The sequence below is a fragment of the Vidua macroura genome, unplaced genomic scaffold (assembly GCF_024509145.1).
Source record: "Vidua macroura isolate BioBank_ID:100142 unplaced genomic scaffold, ASM2450914v1 whyUn_scaffold_136, whole genome shotgun sequence".
Taxonomy (NCBI): domain Eukaryota; kingdom Metazoa; phylum Chordata; class Aves; order Passeriformes; family Viduidae; genus Vidua; species Vidua macroura.
In genome coordinates this window covers 12501-29164 of record NW_026530553.1, presented here as the reverse complement: position 1 = coordinate 29164, position 16664 = coordinate 12501, and the positions used below count along the sequence as shown (strand labels likewise).

General features: G+C 52.3%; 2 long non-coding RNA genes across 2 annotated transcripts; both read left to right on the top strand.

Annotated features, from left to right (window-relative positions):
* Positions 1-10793: 10793 nt before the first annotated feature.
* On the top strand, positions 10794-11272 carry LOC128802664 (uncharacterized). The gene is made up of 3 exons (XR_008435535.1): positions 10794-11016; positions 11097-11124; positions 11219-11272. It is a non-coding gene; the product is annotated as an uncharacterized LOC128802664 (long non-coding RNA).
* Positions 11273-14738: 3466 nt separating this feature from the next.
* On the top strand, positions 14739-16025 carry LOC128802669 (uncharacterized). The gene is made up of 3 exons (XR_008435538.1): positions 14739-14785; positions 14867-14907; positions 14989-16025. It is a non-coding gene; the product is annotated as an uncharacterized LOC128802669 (long non-coding RNA).
* Positions 16026-16664: the final 639 nt, after the last annotated feature.

Here is a 16664-nt window from a genome sequence, read left to right as displayed (position 1 = left end):
GGGTCTGCGACACATCCTCGATCGTTTGGATTTTTGGAGGTGTCCGGCCACTTCAGGGCCACAGGCCCCTGGAGACAAAGACTGGTCCTTTTCCCTGGGAAAGAAAAGTGGCCAGCCCAGGTTCCTGATGTCAGTTTGTAGGGTTCCCTTGGGACTGTCAGGGCAGCACAGGTTTGAGGTGGGGGCAGCTTGGGTCTGCGACACATCTTCGATCGTTTGGATTTTTGGAGGTGTCCGGCCACTTCAGGGCCACAGTCCCCTCGAGGCAAAGATCAGCCTTTTTCCCTGGGAAAGAAAAGTGGCCAGCCCAGGTTCCTGATGTCAGTTTGTAGGGTTCCTTTGGGACTGTCAGGGCAGCACAGGTTTGAGCTGGGGGCAGCTTGGGTCTGCGACACATCTTCGATCGTTTGGATTTTTGGAGGTGTCCGGCCAGTCAGGGCCACAGGCCCCTGGAGGCAAAGATCAACCTTTTTCCTTGGGAAAGAAAAGTGGCCAGCCCAGGTTCCTGATGTCAGTTTGTAGGGTTCCCTTGGGACTGTCAGGGCAGCACAGGTTTGAGGTGGGGGCAGCTTGGGTCTGCGACACATCTTCGATCGTTTGGATTTTTGGAGGTGTCTGGCCACTCAGTGCCACAGGCCCCTGGAAACAAAGACTGGTCCTTTTCCCTGGGAAAGAAAAGTGGCCAGCCCAGGTTCCTGATGTCAGTTTGTAGGGTTCCTTTGGGACTGTCAGGGCAGCACAGGTTTGAGGTGGGGGCAGCTTGGGTCTGCGACATATCTTCGATCGTTTGGATTTTTGGAGGTGTCCGGCCAGTCAGGGCCACAGGCCCCTGGAGACAAAGACTGGTCCTTTTCCCTGGGAAAGAAAAGTGGCCAGCCCAGGTTCCTGATGTCAGTTTGTAGGGTTCCCTTAGGACTGTCAGGGCAGCTCAGGTTTGAGCTGGGGGCAGCGTTGGTCTGCGACACATCTTCGATCGTTTGGATTTTTGGAGGTGTCTGGCCGCTCCAGGGCCACAGGCCTCTGGAGACAAAGACCAGTTCTTTTCCCTGGGAAAGAAAAGTGGCCAGCCCAGGTTCCTGATGTCAGTTTGTAGGGTTCCCTTGGGACTGTCAGGGCAGCACAGGTTTGAGGTGGGGGCAGCTTGGGTCTGCGACACATCTTCGATCGTTTGGATTTTTGGAGGTGTCCGGCCAGTCAGGGCCACAGGCCCCTGGAGGCAAAGATCAGGCTTTTTCCTTGGGAAAGAAAAGTGGCCAGCCCAGGTTCCTGATGTCAGTTTGTAGGGTTCCTTTGGGACTGTCAGGGCAGCACAGGTTTGAGGTGGGGGCAGCTTGGGTCTGCGACACATCTTCGATCGTTTGGATTTTTGGAGGTGTCCGGCCAGTCAGGGCCACAGGCCCCTGGAGACAAAGACTGGTCCTTTTCCCTGGGAAAGAAAAGTGGCCAGCCCAGGTTCCTGATGTCAGTTTGTAGGGTTCCCTTGGGACTGTCAGGGCAGCACAGGTTTGAGCTGGGTGCAGCTTGCGTCCGCGACACATCTTCGATCGTTTGGATTTTTGGAGGTGTCTGGCCACTTCAGGGCCACAGGCCCCTGGAGACAAAAACCAGTCCTTTTCCCTGGGAAAGAAAAGTGGCCAGCCCAGGTTCCTGATGTCAGTTTGTAGGGTTCCCTTGGGACTGTCAGGGCAGCACAGGTTTGAGGTGGGGGCAGCTTGGGTCTGCGACACATCTTCGATCGTTTGGATTTTTGGAGGTGTTCGGCCACTTCAGGGCCACAGGCCCCTGGAGACACAGACCGGTCCTTTTTCCCTGGGAAAGAAAAGTGGCCAGCCCAGGTTCCTGATGTCAGTTTGTAGGGTTCCCTTGGGACTGTCAGGGCAGCACAGGTTTGAGCTGGGGGCAGCTTGGGTCTGCGACACATCTTCGATCGTTTGGATTTTTGGAGGTGTCCGGCCACTTCAGGGCCACAGGCCCCTGGAGGTAAGGATCAGCCTTTTTCCCTGGGAAAGAAAAGTGGCCAGCCCAGGTTCCTGATGTCAGTTTGTAGGGTTCCCTTGGGACTGTCAGGGCAGCACAGGTTTGAGGTGGGGGCGGCTTGGGTCTGCGACACATCTTCGATCGTTTGGATTTTTGGAGGTGTCCGGCCACTCAGGGCCACAGGCCCCTGGAGGCAAAGATCAGCCTTTTTCCTTGGGAAAGAAAAGTGGCCAGCCCAGGTTCCTGATGTCAGTTTGTAGGGTTCCCTTGGGACTGTCAGGGCAGCACAGGTTTGAGGTGGGGGCAGCTTGGGTCTGTGACACATCCTCGATCGTTTGGATTTTTGGAGGTGTCCGGCCACTTCAGGGCCACAGGCCCCTGGAGGTAAGGATCAGCCTTTTTCCTTGGGAAAGAAAAGTGGCCAGCCCAGGTTCCTGATGTCAGTTTGTAGGGTTCCCTTGGGACTGTCAGGGCAGCACAGGTTTGAGCTGGGGGCAGCTTGGGTCTGCGACACATCTTCGATCGTTTGGATTTTTGGATGTGTCTGGCCACTTCAGGGCCACAGGCCCCTGAAGACAAAGACTGGTGCTTTTCCCTGGGAAAGAAAAGTGGCCAGCCCAGGTTCCTGATGTCAGTTTGTAGGGTTCCCTTAGGACTGTCAGGGCAGCTCAGGTTTGAGCTGGGGGCAGCTTAGGTCTGCGACACATCTTCGATCGTTTGGATTTTTGGAGGTGTCTGGCCGCTCCAGGGCCACAGGCCTCTGGAGACAAAGACCAGTTCTTTTCCCTGGGAAAGAAAAGTGGCCAGCCCAGGTTCCTGATGTCAGTTTGCAGGGTTCCCTTGGGACTGTCAGGGAAGCACAGGTTTGAGCTGGGGGCAGCTTGGGTCTGCGACACATCTTCGATCGTTTGGATTTTGGAGGTGTCCGGCCACTTCAGGGCCACAGGCCCCTGGAGGCAAAGATCAGCCTTTTTCCCTGGGAAAGAAAAGTGGCCAGCCCAGGTTCCTGATGTCAGTTTGTAGGGTTCCTTTGGGACTGTCAGGGCAGCACAGGTTTGAGGTGGGGGCAGCTTGGGTCTGCGACACATCTTCGATCATTTGGATTTTTAGAGGTGTCCGGCCACTCAGGGCCACAGGCCCCTGGAAACAAAGACTGGTCCTTTTCCCTGGGAAAGAAAAGTGGCCAGCCCAGGTTCCTGATGTCAGTTTGTAGGGTTCCCTTAGGACTGTCAGGGCAGCAGAGGTTTGAGCTGGGGGCAGCTTGGGTCTGCGACACATCTTCGATCGTTTGGATTTTTAGAGGTGTCTGGCCACTTCAGGGCCACAGGCCCCTGGAGACAAAGACTGGTCCTTTTCCCTGGGAAAGAAAAGTGGCCAGCCCAGGTTCCTGATGTCAGTTTGTAGGGTTCCCTTAGGACTGTCAGGGCAGCTCAGGTTTGAGCTGGGGGCAGCTTGGGTCTGCGACACATCTTCGATCGTTTGGATTTTTGGAGGTGTCTGGCCACTTCAGGGCCACAGGCCCCTGGAGACAAAGACCAGTTCTTTTCCCTGGGAAAGAAAAGTGGCCAGCCCAGGTTCCTGATGTCAGTTTGTAGGGTTCCTTTGGGACTGTCAGGGCAGCACAGGTTTGAGGTGGGGGCAGCTTGGGTCTGCGACACATCTTCGATCGTTTGGATTTTTGGAGGTGTCCGGCCACTTCAGGGCCACAGGCCCCTCGAGGCAAAGATCAGGCTTTTTCCTTGAGAAAGAAAAGTGGCCAGCCCAGGTTCCTGATGTCAGTTTGTAGGGTTCCCTTGGGACTGTCAGGGCAGCACAGGTTTGAGGTGGGGGCAGCTTGGGTCTGCGACACATCCTCGATCGTTTGGATTTTTGGAGGTGTCCGGCCACTTCAGGGCCACAGGCCCCTGGAGACAAAGACCGGTCCTTTTCCCTGGGAAAGAAAAGTGGCCAGCCCAGGTTCCTGATGTCAGTTTGTAGGGTTCCCTTGGGACTGTCAGGGCAGCACAGGTTTGAGGTGGGGGCAGCTTGGGTCTGCGACACATCTTCGATCGTTTGGATTTTTGGAGGTGTCCGGCCACTTCAGGGCCACAGTCCCCTCGAGGCAAAGATCAGCCTTTTTCCCTGGGAAAGAAAAGTGGCCAGCCCAGGTTCCTGATGTCAGTTTGTAGGGTTCCTTTGGGACTGTCAGGGCAGCACAGGTTTGAGCTGGGGGCAGCTTGGGTCTGCGACACATCTTCGATCGTTTGGATTTTTGGAGGTGTCCGGCCAGTCAGGGCCACAGGCCCCTGGAGGCAAAGATCAACCTTTTTCCTTGGGAAAGAAAAGTGGCCAGCCCAGGTTCCTGATGTCAGTTTGTAGGGTTCCCTTGGGACTGTCAGGGCAGCACAGGTTTGAGGTGGGGGCAGCTTGGGTCTGCGACACATCTTCGATCGTTTGGATTTTTGGAGGTGTCTGGCCACTCAGTGCCACAGGCCCCTGGAAACAAAGACTGGTCCTTTTCCCTGGGAAAGAAAAGTGGCCAGCCCAGGTTCCTGATGTCAGTTTGTAGGGTTCCTTTGGGACTGTCAGGGCAGCACAGGTTTGAGGTGGGGGCAGCTTGGGTCTGCGACATATCTTCGATCGTTTGGATTTTTGGAGGTGTCCGGCCAGTCAGGGCCACAGGCCCCTGGAGACAAAGACTGGTCCTTTTCCCTGGGAAAGAAAAGTGGCCAGCCCAGGTTCCTGATGTCAGTTTGTAGGGTTCCCTTAGGACTGTCAGGGCAGCTCAGGTTTGAGCTGGGGGCAGCGTTGGTCTGCGACACATCTTCGATCGTTTGGATTTTTGGAGGTGTCTGGCCGCTCCAGGGCCACAGGCCTCTGGAGACAAAGACCAGTTCTTTTCCCTGGGAAAGAAAAGTGGCCAGCCCAGGTTCCTGATGTCAGTTTGTAGGGTTCCCTTGGGACTGTCAGGGCAGCACAGGTTTGAGGTGGGGGCAGCTTGGGTCTGCGACACATCTTCGATCGTTTGGATTTTTGGAGGTGTCTGGCCACTTCAGGGCCACAGGCTCCTGGAGCAAAGATCAGGCTTTTTCCTTGAGAAAGAAAAGTGGCCAGCCGAGGTTCCTGATGTCAGTTTGTAGGGTTCCCTTGGGACTGTCAGGGCAGCACAGGTTTGAGGTGGGGGCAGCTTGGGTCTGCGACACATCTTCGATCGTTTGGATTTTTGGAGGTGTCCGGCCAGTCAGGGCCACAGGCCCCTGGAGACAAAGACTGGTCCTTTTCCCTGGGAAAGAAAAGTGGCCAGCCCAGGTTCCTGATGTCAGTTTGTAGGGTTCCCTTGGGACTGTCAGGGCAGCACAGGTTTGAGCTGGGTGCAGCTTGCGTCCGCGACACATCTTCGATCGTTTGGATTTTTGGAGGTGTCTGGCCACTTCAGGGCCACAGGCCCCTGGAGACAAAAACCAGTCCTTTTCCCTGGGAAAGAAAAGTGGCCAGCCCAGGTTCCTGATGTCAGTTTGTAGGGTTCCCTTGGGACTGTCAGGGCAGCACAGGTTTGAGGTGGGGGCAGCTTGGGTCTGCGACACATCTTCGATCGTTTGGATTTTTGGAGGTGTTCGGCCACTTCAGGGCCACAGGCCCCTGGAGACACAGACCGGTCCTTTTTCCCTGGGAAAGAAAAGTGGCCAGCCCAGGTTCCTGATGTCAGTTTGTAGGGTTCCCTTGGGACTGTCAGGGCAGCACAGGTTTGAGCTGGGGGCAGCTTGGGTCTGCGACACATCTTCGATCGTTTGGATTTTTGGAGGTGTCTGGCCACTTCAGGGCCACAGGCCCCTGGAGACAAAAACCAGTCCTTTTCCCTGGGAAAGAAAAGTGGCCAGCCCAGGTTCCTGATGTCAGTTTGTAGGGTTCCCTTGGGACTGTCAGGGCAGCACAGGTTTGAGGTGGGGGCAGCTTGGGTCTGCGACACATCTTCGATCGTTTGGATTTTTGGAGGTGTCCGGCCACTTCAGGGCCACAGGCCCCTGGAGACAAAGACTGGTCCTTTTCCCTGGGAAAGAAAAGTGGCCAGCCCAGGTTCCTGATGTCAGTTTGTAGGGTTCCCTTGGGACTGTCAGGGCAGCACAGGTTTGAGCCGGGGGCAGCTTGGGTCTGCGACACATCCTCGATCGTTTGGATTTTTGGAGGTGTCCGGCCACTTCAGGGCCACAGGCCCCTGGAGGCAAAGATAGCTATTTTCTTTGGGAAAGAAAAGTGGCCAGCCCAGGTTCCTGATGTCAGTTTGTAGGGTTCCGTTGGGACTGTCAGGGCAGCACGGGTTTGAGGTGGGGGCAGCTTGGGTCTGCGACACATCTTCGATCGTTTGGATTTTTGGAGGTGTCTGGCCACTTCAGGGCCACAGGCCCCTGGAGACAGAGACCGGTCCTTTTCCCTGGGAAAGAAATGTAGCCAGCCCAGGTTCCTGATGTCAGTTTGTAGGGTTCCCTTGGGACTGTCAGGGCAGCACAGGTTTGAGCTGGGGGCAGCTTGCGTCTGCGACACATCTTCGATCGTTTGGATTTTTGGAGGTGTCCGGCCACTTCAGGGCCGCAGGCCCCTGGAGACACAGACCGCTCCTTTTTCCCTGGGAAAGAGAAGTGGCCAGCCCAGGTTCCTGATGTCAGTTTGTAGGGTTCTCTTGGGACTGTCAGGGCAGCACAGGTTTGAGCTGGGGGCAGCTTGGGTCTGCGACACATCCTTGATCGTTTGGATTTTTGGAGGTGTCCGACCACTCAGGGACACAGGCCCCTGTAGACACAGACCCGTCCTTTTCCCTGGGAAAGAAAAGTGACCAGCCCAGGTTCCTGATGTCAGTTTGTAGGGTTCCCTTGGGACTGTCAGGGCAGCACAGGTTTGAGGTGGGGGCAGCTTGGGTCTGCGACACATCTTCGATCGTTTGGATTTTTGGAGGTGTCCGGCCACTTCAGGGCCACAGGCCCCGGATGCAAAGATCAGCCTTTTTCCTTGGGAAAGAAAAGTGGCCAGCCCAGGTTCCTGATGTCAGTTTGCAGGGTTCCCTTGGGACTGTCAGGGCAGCAGAAATTCTTGGTGGTGACAATTTGGGTGTGGGACTCAGCCTGCCTTACTTAGATTTGTGGAGGGAACCGCCTATTCAGAGCCACAGGCCCCTTGAACTTGATCCCCAGCCCTTTTCCCTGTGAAACAAAAACCACCACTCCCGATTTTTATGCTAGTTTGCAGGAGGTTCTTGTCACTGCCAGGGCAGCCCGAATTTTCGGTGGGGGCAGTTTTGCTCCCTTGTAAATCTTGCACCGTTCGGACCTTGAGGTTGCATAATGTCATTTGGGGCCACTGACCTCTGGACCCAATCGCTGGTCCTTTTCCCTGTAAAACCAAACTCTCTCTCACCGTGTATTGATGTCTGTTCACTGGTGGTGTGCTTCACCCCGAGGGCAGCAAGAGTTCTTGGTGTTGGCATCTGTGGTCTGTGAGAAATCGTTCGCTGTCTGCAATTTTGGATGCAATTCCTGTTTGGCTAGGGGCACACAGAGAGGAAAGACTGTTAATTTCCTTGGAAAGCAAAGTCTGACACCCCATTGTTTAAGGGGCAGACAAAGGGCTGCGTGGGGGAGGGAACTCCCCACAGGACCTTTCTTCACCTCATCCCCCACTCCAAAGTGTCGCAGCCCCCTGTGTGACAAGCCGCTTTCAGAGAGTTACCTGGGCACACCTGCATAGGGAGCTGCTAGTCCAGAGGGCCTAACAGGGCTATTCCAAGCGTTCCTCCAGGAGCTATGGTTGGAACATCCAGCAGGGACTGGGGAGCAGCCAGACCCACCTGGGCACGGAGCATCCCTTTGAGAAAATGCCAAGGGAAGAGCCCTCTTGCCAAGGGTCAGCACCTGAGCAGGCCAGGCAGCATGTGGGGTTCCAGGGGAGAGCTTTCAGCTTTCCCCTTTTATTGTGTCAGCCCTTCCCTAGAACCCCCAGACCTTCCACAGCAGTCCCAGAAAAGAGAGGGCTTAGTAGGAGAAAAGGAGTTTAAATTGAGAGAAAAAGCTTCCTTTTCCATTATTTCTTGTGTTCAAATCGTGAGGGAATCCACTTTCCCTGCAATTTTAATGGTCTCAGTGGAAAGAATCCCTGCCTTTTCTATGCTGTTAGGGGTGTTAATTGACAGGGAATCCCCATTTTCCATTATTTTCCAGATTAAATAGAAGGGGAAAACCTTGATAATGTTTTTTATGGGTTTGAATTAAGGGTAACTGCATTTGAATTAAGGGTAACCCTTTGTGTTGTCCTAAGGCTTAAATTGAGGGGAAAGCCCAGCTGTCCCTCCTTCTTAAGGGTTTGGATTGAGGGGAAAATCCCTCTTTCTTCATCACTGGAGAGATTTAAAGTGAGGAAAACCCCTCTTTTCCCAATATTCTCGGGGATTGAATTAAAGGGCAGAAGACATTCATTTGCCATTGTATCAGTTTCAGCGGAGGTAACTGCCCCATTTCCTCCTGTTAAAGGCTTCACTTGAAGGAGGCTCTGTCTTTTTCAGCATTTTAAGGGTTTAAAACTACCTTTCAGGGCACTTCTTTCTGCACCCTAGGACTAAATATCTCAGAGCAGGGCAAGCCTGGCATGTACTTAATCTTTATGCTGCCTGGGAGGCTATTATTTTTCTTATTTTTATTTATAATGTAGATAGCCCTAGGTAGTAGTCCCAAGGAGACAGACTGTTCATATAATTAGTATTCTTCTCCACCCTACTTAGTCACAAGTGGAGTACTACTTAGTAGTCACTGAGGAATAATTATATAAGTTAACAGCAAATTACCCAACTTATCTAGCTATGCTGCCTAAAAACAAAGTTTTATTTCTTTTTTATTTTCAAATAAACAAAGTTTATTTCTTACCAGCTTTCTGCCCTTTTGTTCCAAGTAGTTGTAGCAAAAAAGAAAGTGCTGTCATTTCCCTGGAGAGTTTTCTTCTGTAGCAAGCCCTTTACTCCCCTCGAATTCAAGTCAGAGGAGCCAAACAGCTGCAGCCACTCTGAGGGCTTTTATACCCGGTGGGATTTGCCCCTCTCCTTTCCCAGGCATTGTGGGAACGAGAGGCGGGCCCAATCAGGGGTATATTAACCCCAGCCTTTACCAGGGGCCTTCATTCCCTCTCTGGAATCTGCTGGGGTAAGAGCTCTCCTCTCATTTTGGTGAAGAGGCTCTTTCAGCTTATCTCAGGTTGTTTTCAGCAGGTGCTTTTGGGCATCTAAAGCAACAGAGGCTTTGAAGAGACTGTGAAGAAAACAACGTTGAATACAGGGAGTATTTAAGTTCATGATTTGGGTTTTGCATTCAGGGGTGGTAAGGTGGTTTTGTAATTTATGATTTTGTTTTGTTGTTTTTTTTTTTTTTTTTTTTTTTAGGAGGAGTCCAACTTCCTGCAACTCCAGGTTGTGTCAAGTACAACATTTTTTCAGCAGATTCATTGCGTCACAAAAGGTATCTGCCCTGTGTCAAAGATGATGTTTGAGATTGAGGCTTCAGATGAGTTGAGGATTGTGACTAGGAGAGGGAGAGTGAGCAGGGTGCCCGGTTAGGAGTTATTGTGGGGGGTTTTGAAGGTAGCAGGGTGAGAAATGGTGTCTATTTGAGGACCCCCCCCAAGGCTTTTCACAAGCATAGCAGAGGCATTCGTGTGTCGTACAGCACACGAGCTCATCCACTGCACTCACAGAAATGCCATGTAACTTTGCCTCTCTCTAATCCAGGTGCCACTCATAATAACAGCCATAGCCTTGGACTCAGGATGAAGCTGGAGACTTGAGGACCCAGGCACGCTCAGAAGAGGATAAGTAGCTGACTTGCTGGGATTTGGCCCACGTAACACTAAACTCATGCATTGATTTTGCTGTTCTTTATTGTAACTGACTAAGAGGCTAACAGGCGATCACATGGCCCTCCGAGGTAGACTCATTTCAGGTCCAACCTGGATTCACATCACCCATCACCCAAAAGATAAGTCGGGGCCACAGCCTGGAGATGGGAGTAGTGGATTGGAAATTCCTGGGATAGATTTGAAAACTAGCAGAGGATAAAGGGATATCTTCTAAGGGGCCTCTTAGGACAGCTAAAGGGAGAGGCTCTACTTTTGATTGCAGCTGTAGGGTGTGCAGTGCAGAACAGTTCCGGTCCGTGTTGTGTTGTCCCATGTACCGTGTTATCTGGTGTGTCTTTGGGGTCCCTTGGATCAGATATCCCTGCCTTTTCCCCTCAAGGGCCTTAACACAAGCATCAGCCAGCATCTCTGGGTTCTCGAACGCTCGCACTTCTCGGCACGACGCCGATATCGTTCGTTCTTTTACCGGCGGGCTCGGCCATCTCTCTCGGTCGCATCTCCGAAGCATCGAGTCGGACGTCTTTTGAGGCCTCCTTCCCGGCCGTATCACCATCCATCCTTTCCAGCCACGAGCTGTAACATCCTGGGGCTTACCAGATTGTATGGATATGGAAAGCATTCTAAACGTAGCATTGTCTCACAGCCATCCTGATCATTGTGACCAACAGTTCTTTTAACGGGTCACTCTGTTCCAGTCTTCTCCAGGAGCTCTTCTGCTCCTTAGAGCCTCCTCCATCCACCACTGCCAGAGCATCGGTCATCTCTTTTGGCATCCTCTCGCTCCTCGCCATTATTCTTCTTGCCAGGAAGTTATCATCCTTGTGTCACGCCGTTCGTATCATAACGTGTTGTTTGTGTCATAACGTGTTGTTTGTGTTTAGCGTCCCCTTGTTTGTCCCGTCCTGTGTCACGGGTGTCTGCACATATTTGTCCCAGAGCTGTTCTGCCCTGCTGCATAGCCTGGTGTAATAGGATAAGTTCTGGGGACTTGAAATTTGCAGTGCAGGGTGTAGTTGGACTCTAGATGGTATTCCTAGATTGGCATAAGGTGTTTGCAGCTGTTAAGTTATCTTGCAACCATTTGACTTTTGTCCTAACTCTCTTTCAGATGCAGGTGGATTAAATCTGTGGCAGAGCCCCCCCAGTCCCTGGAGAGGGGGTTCCCCTGAGCAGGTCAGTCACCGTTTGTCTCTGCAGTGGAAGTATAAATGGTGACTGTGTGTTACAGTACTGTTTTCTGTCTTTATTTTTAGGCATTAAATCTGGATCTCTGCAGTCAAGGTGAGCAGTGACCGGTTGCAGAAACAGGTGTTCTCACTCAGGTCTCAATTTCTGGTGCAACTCTAAAGCCTCCATTCTTGTTTGTGTGCTTTAGGCAATCCACTCGGAGTATGCCAAGCCCCCGTCACCAACCAGCCGATGGACCGGGTTTCCTGTGCTCGTGAGTCCTCTGGAAGTATTTCAGGGCCGTAATGAAGCCTTGAAATTTTGTATTTCAAGGTCCCATCCGGGTAGCCTTTGGCAAGGGCCGAGGAGTTGCGGTGAGTCGCCGAGGTAGGGAGAGGGAGCCAGGGTCCACTTAGGTTTCAGCAATGCCGAGTCACTTTGTCTCTTCTCAACCCAGGCATACCCTGCGATGACGGCGTCAGCCTCCGAGCACGGCCAAAGCGTGCGGCCCAAGGAGCCGGGCATTCTGAGGAGAACGGTGAGTAGCAGAATTGCTGGGTTTTGTCCGTTGTACAGCTAAGATCACGCAGTGATGTTTGGTGTTCTCGATTGCAGTTGAGCAAGGGACTACAGCCCGGTGATCGTAAGAAAATTCCCAGCAGGCGAGGCGGCCTCCGTTCGCACGCGACGTGGATTCTCATCCCCGGATGTCCGAGAGATAAGTCGAGGGCTACGACCTTGAGAGGGGATGAAAGCGAGGCGCTGGGAGCGTTTTTTGAATCAGCTTTGGTGGCAGGGATGTGCAAGAAGTATCCACTTAGGCCACCTAAAGGGAAAGGGTTTTTTTTGATCACAGTGCTCAGGGCAGAGCAGTTCTGGTGTGTGTTGTGTCACTTGTCTATTGTGCATTCTGTGTGTTTGGGTATTTCGTGTCATATGGCTTTTTTACCTTAGCCCTTTGAGGGCCCTATCAGAAACCCTGGCCTCATTTTTGGCATCCGTGATCTCCGCATTCCTTGGACGGGCACCAGTGCAATAGGACTCTTGATTCCAGAGGTCAGACAGGCATCTGAATTGCATCTCTCTTTAGAAGCATCCAGTCAGATGTCTTTTAAGGTCTTGCTCTGAGCTGTGTCAACAGCCACACACCGCAATGATCCCTTAAAGCCGATTAGGACTGATAAGAATGCAAAGCTAGCTAGAGCCTTCGGACCGTAAAACATTCCTCTCTGCAGTTCTCTTAAGAAATCATTCTGTTAGCATCTTGTTCCTGCAGGGTTCTCTGAGCCTCATCGGCTCCGAGTGGTCCGTCTCACCTAGGTCATCTCGTTCCGCATTCTCCCGGCGCTCGCCGGCATTCTTCTCACCAAGAGCTCTCTCTCCCTGTCACGTCCCCTCGTTTGTCACGTTCTGTCCTGTGTCACGGGTGTCTGCACGTATTTGTCCCGGAACTGCTCTGCCCTGCTGCATAGCCTGTAACAGGACAAGTCCCAGGAGTTGAAATTTCTGCTGCGGGGTGTAGTTGGGCTCTAGATTGTATTCGTAGATTGACATGTTTGGTGCTGTTAAGTTATCCTGCAGCCGTTTGACATTACTCCTACCTTTCTTTCAGATGCAGGCAGATTAAATCTGTAGCAGAGCCCCCAATCCCGGGTCAAGGGGTTTTCCCTGAGAAGGTCAGTCGCTGTTTGTGTTTGCAGGGGAAGCATAAATGGTGACTATGTTACAGCACTGTTCTTTGTCTTTATTATTAGGAAGTCCAGGCAGATAGCTGCAGCCAAGGCCAAGTGTGCCAGGTGAGCAGTGGACAGAAGCAGTTGTTTTCGCACAGGTCTCAGTTTCTGGTGCACCTCTAACCATCCGTTCTCATTTGCGTGCTTTAGGCCATCCACTCGGCGTACGCTAAGCCCATGTCATCAGGTGGCGGACGGACCGGGTTTCCTGCACTCGTGAGCCCTCCGGAAGTATGACGGGACCCCGTGATGAAGCCCACACATCTTGTATTTCAAGGTCCCGTCTGGGTAGCTCACGGGAACGGCCGAGGAGCTGCGGTGAGTCGGGGAGGTAGGGAGGAGGAGAGGGGGTCCACTCCAGTTTCAGCCGTGCCCAGTCACCTTGTCTCCACTTAACCTAGGCGTACCTCGTGACGGCAGCGTCGGCCTCGGAGCACGGCCGAAGCGTGCGGCCCGAACGCCAGGGCTCTCTTAGGAGAAGGTGAGTAGCAGAATTGTCAGGTTTTAGCCCGTGTGCTGTTAAGATTGTGCACTGATGTTTCCTTTTCTTTGTCTTGGCAGACGAAGAGATAAGAGCCTGGTGACAGCTGGAACTTCCCAGACGGGGAGGTGGCCTTCTTTTGCACTCGACAGGGATTTGCACGCCCAGAAGTGTGCAAGATAAGTCGAGGGCTACGACCCACTGAGGGGAGGGAAGCGGGGTGCTGGCTTGGGACTGCCCGGAAGGGATTTTTGAGTCTGCTTTGGAGATGGGGATGTCTAAGAAGTGTCTCATTAGGCCACCTAAAGGGAAAGCGTCTCTTTTGATCTCAGCGCTGAGGTGCGCAGGGCAGAGCAGTTCCGGTGTGGGTCGTGTCACTTGTCTCTTGTGCATTCTGTGTTGTTTGGGTCTGTCACGTCACTTGTCTTTTTTTACCTTAGCTGTCTGAGGGTCATCTTGGCATCTGTGATCTTTGCGTTCCTCGGCCCGGCCCCAACGCCACAGGCCTTTTGACTCGGGAGTCCCGACAGGCATCGCAGTCGTATCTGTCTTTAGAAGCATCCGGTCAGATGTCTTTGAAGGTCTCGTTCTGAGCGGTAGCGACAGCCGCACACCCCAACGATCCATTATAGCGGCTTAGGACTTGTGAGAACGCCAAGCTAGGTAGCTCATTCTTACCGTAGGCTTTTCAGGCATCCGCTTGTGCAGTTCTCGGAAGACATCGTTTTCTTAGCATCTTCTTCCTGCAGGGTTCTTTGAGCCTCATCAGCTCCGAGCCGTCCGTCTCCCCTAGGTCATCTCGTTCCGCAATCTCTCTGTCCTCGCGGGCATTTTTCTCGCCAAGAGATTTTTCTCCTTGTGGCGTCCCCTCGTTTGTCGTGTCCTGTCCTGTGTCACGGGTGTCTGCACATATTTGTCCCGGAGCTGCTCTGTCCTGCTGCATAGCCTGGTGTAATTGCACAAGTCCTGGAGACCTGCAATTTGGAATGGGGGATGTAGTTGTATTCTAGATGGTATTCCTAGATTCACACAGGATGCTTGGACCTGTTAAGTTACCCTACAGTTGTTTGAATTTTCTCCTAACTTTCTTTCAGATGCAGACATTTAAGATCTGTGGCAGAGCGCCCCTCCTGGGTCAGGGGGTTTTCCCTGAGAAGGTCAGTTGCTGTTTGTATTTGCAGGGGAAGCATAAATGGTGACTATGTTACAGCACTGTTCTTTGTCTTTATTATTAGGAAGTCCAGGCAGATAGCTGCAGCCAAGGCCAAGTGTGCCAGGTGAGCAGTGGACAGAAGCAGTTGTTCTCGCACAGGTCTCAGTTTCTGGTGAAAGTCTCAGCATCCCTTTTGTTTTTTTTTTTTTTTTTTAGGCAGTTCTCTCGCGAGATGTCTCTGATCCCAGATGTCTGAGGGCCGGTGGGTGCAAGCTTAAGGTGTAGGTGGGCGTACTTGTCAGGTCAGGGTGGTGGTCTTTTCTCGGTATCTCAGTGTGGTTTTTTTTGCTTTGTTTCTTTGCAGGTGTCATTGCTGCCCTAGGCGTGTGAAGGAACAGAGTCAAGCGGGTGAGTCGGCATTTAGGCTGGGTGACTCATAGGTGACCGTTATGCGGCAGCACGCTAAGCCTGTACCTTTTCCTTTTGTAGGTATCCTCCTGGCAGCCTGTTGAGTCGCATCAAGATTTCAGGTGAGCCGGGGCAGCGGTGCATCAGAGTTCCGGGGATTCCTCTTTTGCAGGGCGCTAGTTGCATTTTCTGTTTTGTCTTAGGTACCGTGAGGAGGCGCATAGCTGAAGTTTGGAAACGGCAGCACCGAAGCGGATGTAGAGAACATGTCGCCGTCCACGTCTGGCTGACGATGGATTTTGTCCGGTCGTCTTGCAAAAGCTAAGTGTCGGGGCCAGTAGGTGGGAGAAGGGGAAAAACCTTTACTATCACAGGAGACAATTTGATGTTAGCTTAGAGGAGAGGCCCATAGTGGGACGGGCCCCTCGGAAGCAGAGGGAGAGGGTTTCTCCTCAGCCTCACCAGAGTCTTCGCCGGGCAGGGCAGTTCCGATCCGTCTTCGCGTCCTCGCGAGGTTTGCGTCGGCGGCCTTCTTTGACTCTTGACGTCGTCGTGGATCTTTTCACCCGAGGAGCTCGCCTTCACGTCCGGAGCTCTAGCCACGGTCACGCCGTAGTCATCGCTTTCTTGTCTAGGCCTACTGAGCTTCTTAGGCTTCCTCTTAAGTCCTTTGGCACTAACATCTTGAAAGGAGTTAAATTTCATCATCACATGCTATTGCCCTAGGGCTTTCTTTCCTTTGGCATCATCGGCCTATGACTCATCTTGGACTAGCAATCTTGGGTCCATAAGGTGGAACTGCCAGGCAGTTTTCACTCGTGTCTGTGTTATGTCGTCCGTGTCTGTGTTATGTCGTCCGTGTCTGTGTTATGTCGTCCGTGTCCATTGATTTCTGCGTCATAGGCCTTTGTTACATCTCGAGGCTTTATCGGCATTGTTCTCTGCAGTATCGGCCATATTTTACTCGTGTACCTTCCTGGATATCGCTTATTCCGGCATCGTTACATTTTTACTTTTTGAGACGGGAAGAAGTACAGGAGACGTTCTCATCCATCTTCCTTCTCACCTTTGGTAGCGCCTTCTCTTCCCGTGCCATTCTCTTGGACTTCTAGAGGGAGCATATTAGACCCTCATCACCTGACCGCAGTAGTTCCGTAGCTTGCGCCTTCTCAAAGGGTATAGGGCTCAACAATTAATCTTCCGGAGAGTTACGTCAAGTCCTCACTTATATTGTATCTACGTCGGCATATATTGTACGTGCTTAGGTTGTACCTACCTATGTTGGCTTATACTGTATGTGCTTATATTGTATGTACTTATGTCGTATGTACCTATGTCGGTTTATATTGTATGTACTTATACTGTATGTTCCTATGTTGGCTTATATTGTGCATATATTGTATGTACCTACCTTGGCTTATGTTGTACATGCCTCTGTCGTGCCACTTACGATCGGAGCTGCCCTGCCCAGGCGCGTAGTCACAGTTAGGTAGAGCAGTTATAAAACTTTACAGTTCATCTGTCTTCTATGGGGGTTTTGGGTACAAAATTTATGGACCCGGAGCGGGAATAGCTCCTAGCTGTCAGATAGTCACTCGTCGACCGCCTCCCGTCGTCTCTGTCGTCTCGCAGGTCCCCGGGTCCCTACACGTTATCCCGGAATCTACCGCCGGACATCGAAGAGCCGCGGTCAGAAGACGCGTCGAAGCGGCAACATAGCGTTTCAAGTAAGGGTCGCAGTCAGCGTGTAAGCGGAAGAGCGTGTGAGAGAGCGTGATTGTCCGTGTCTGTCTGTGAGAGCTTGTGTCTGCAGGTGTGAGTGTGTGTTGACCGGTTCTAACCTTGTGCGTATGGCCTTTGCCTTTCAGGTTTTTCAGCT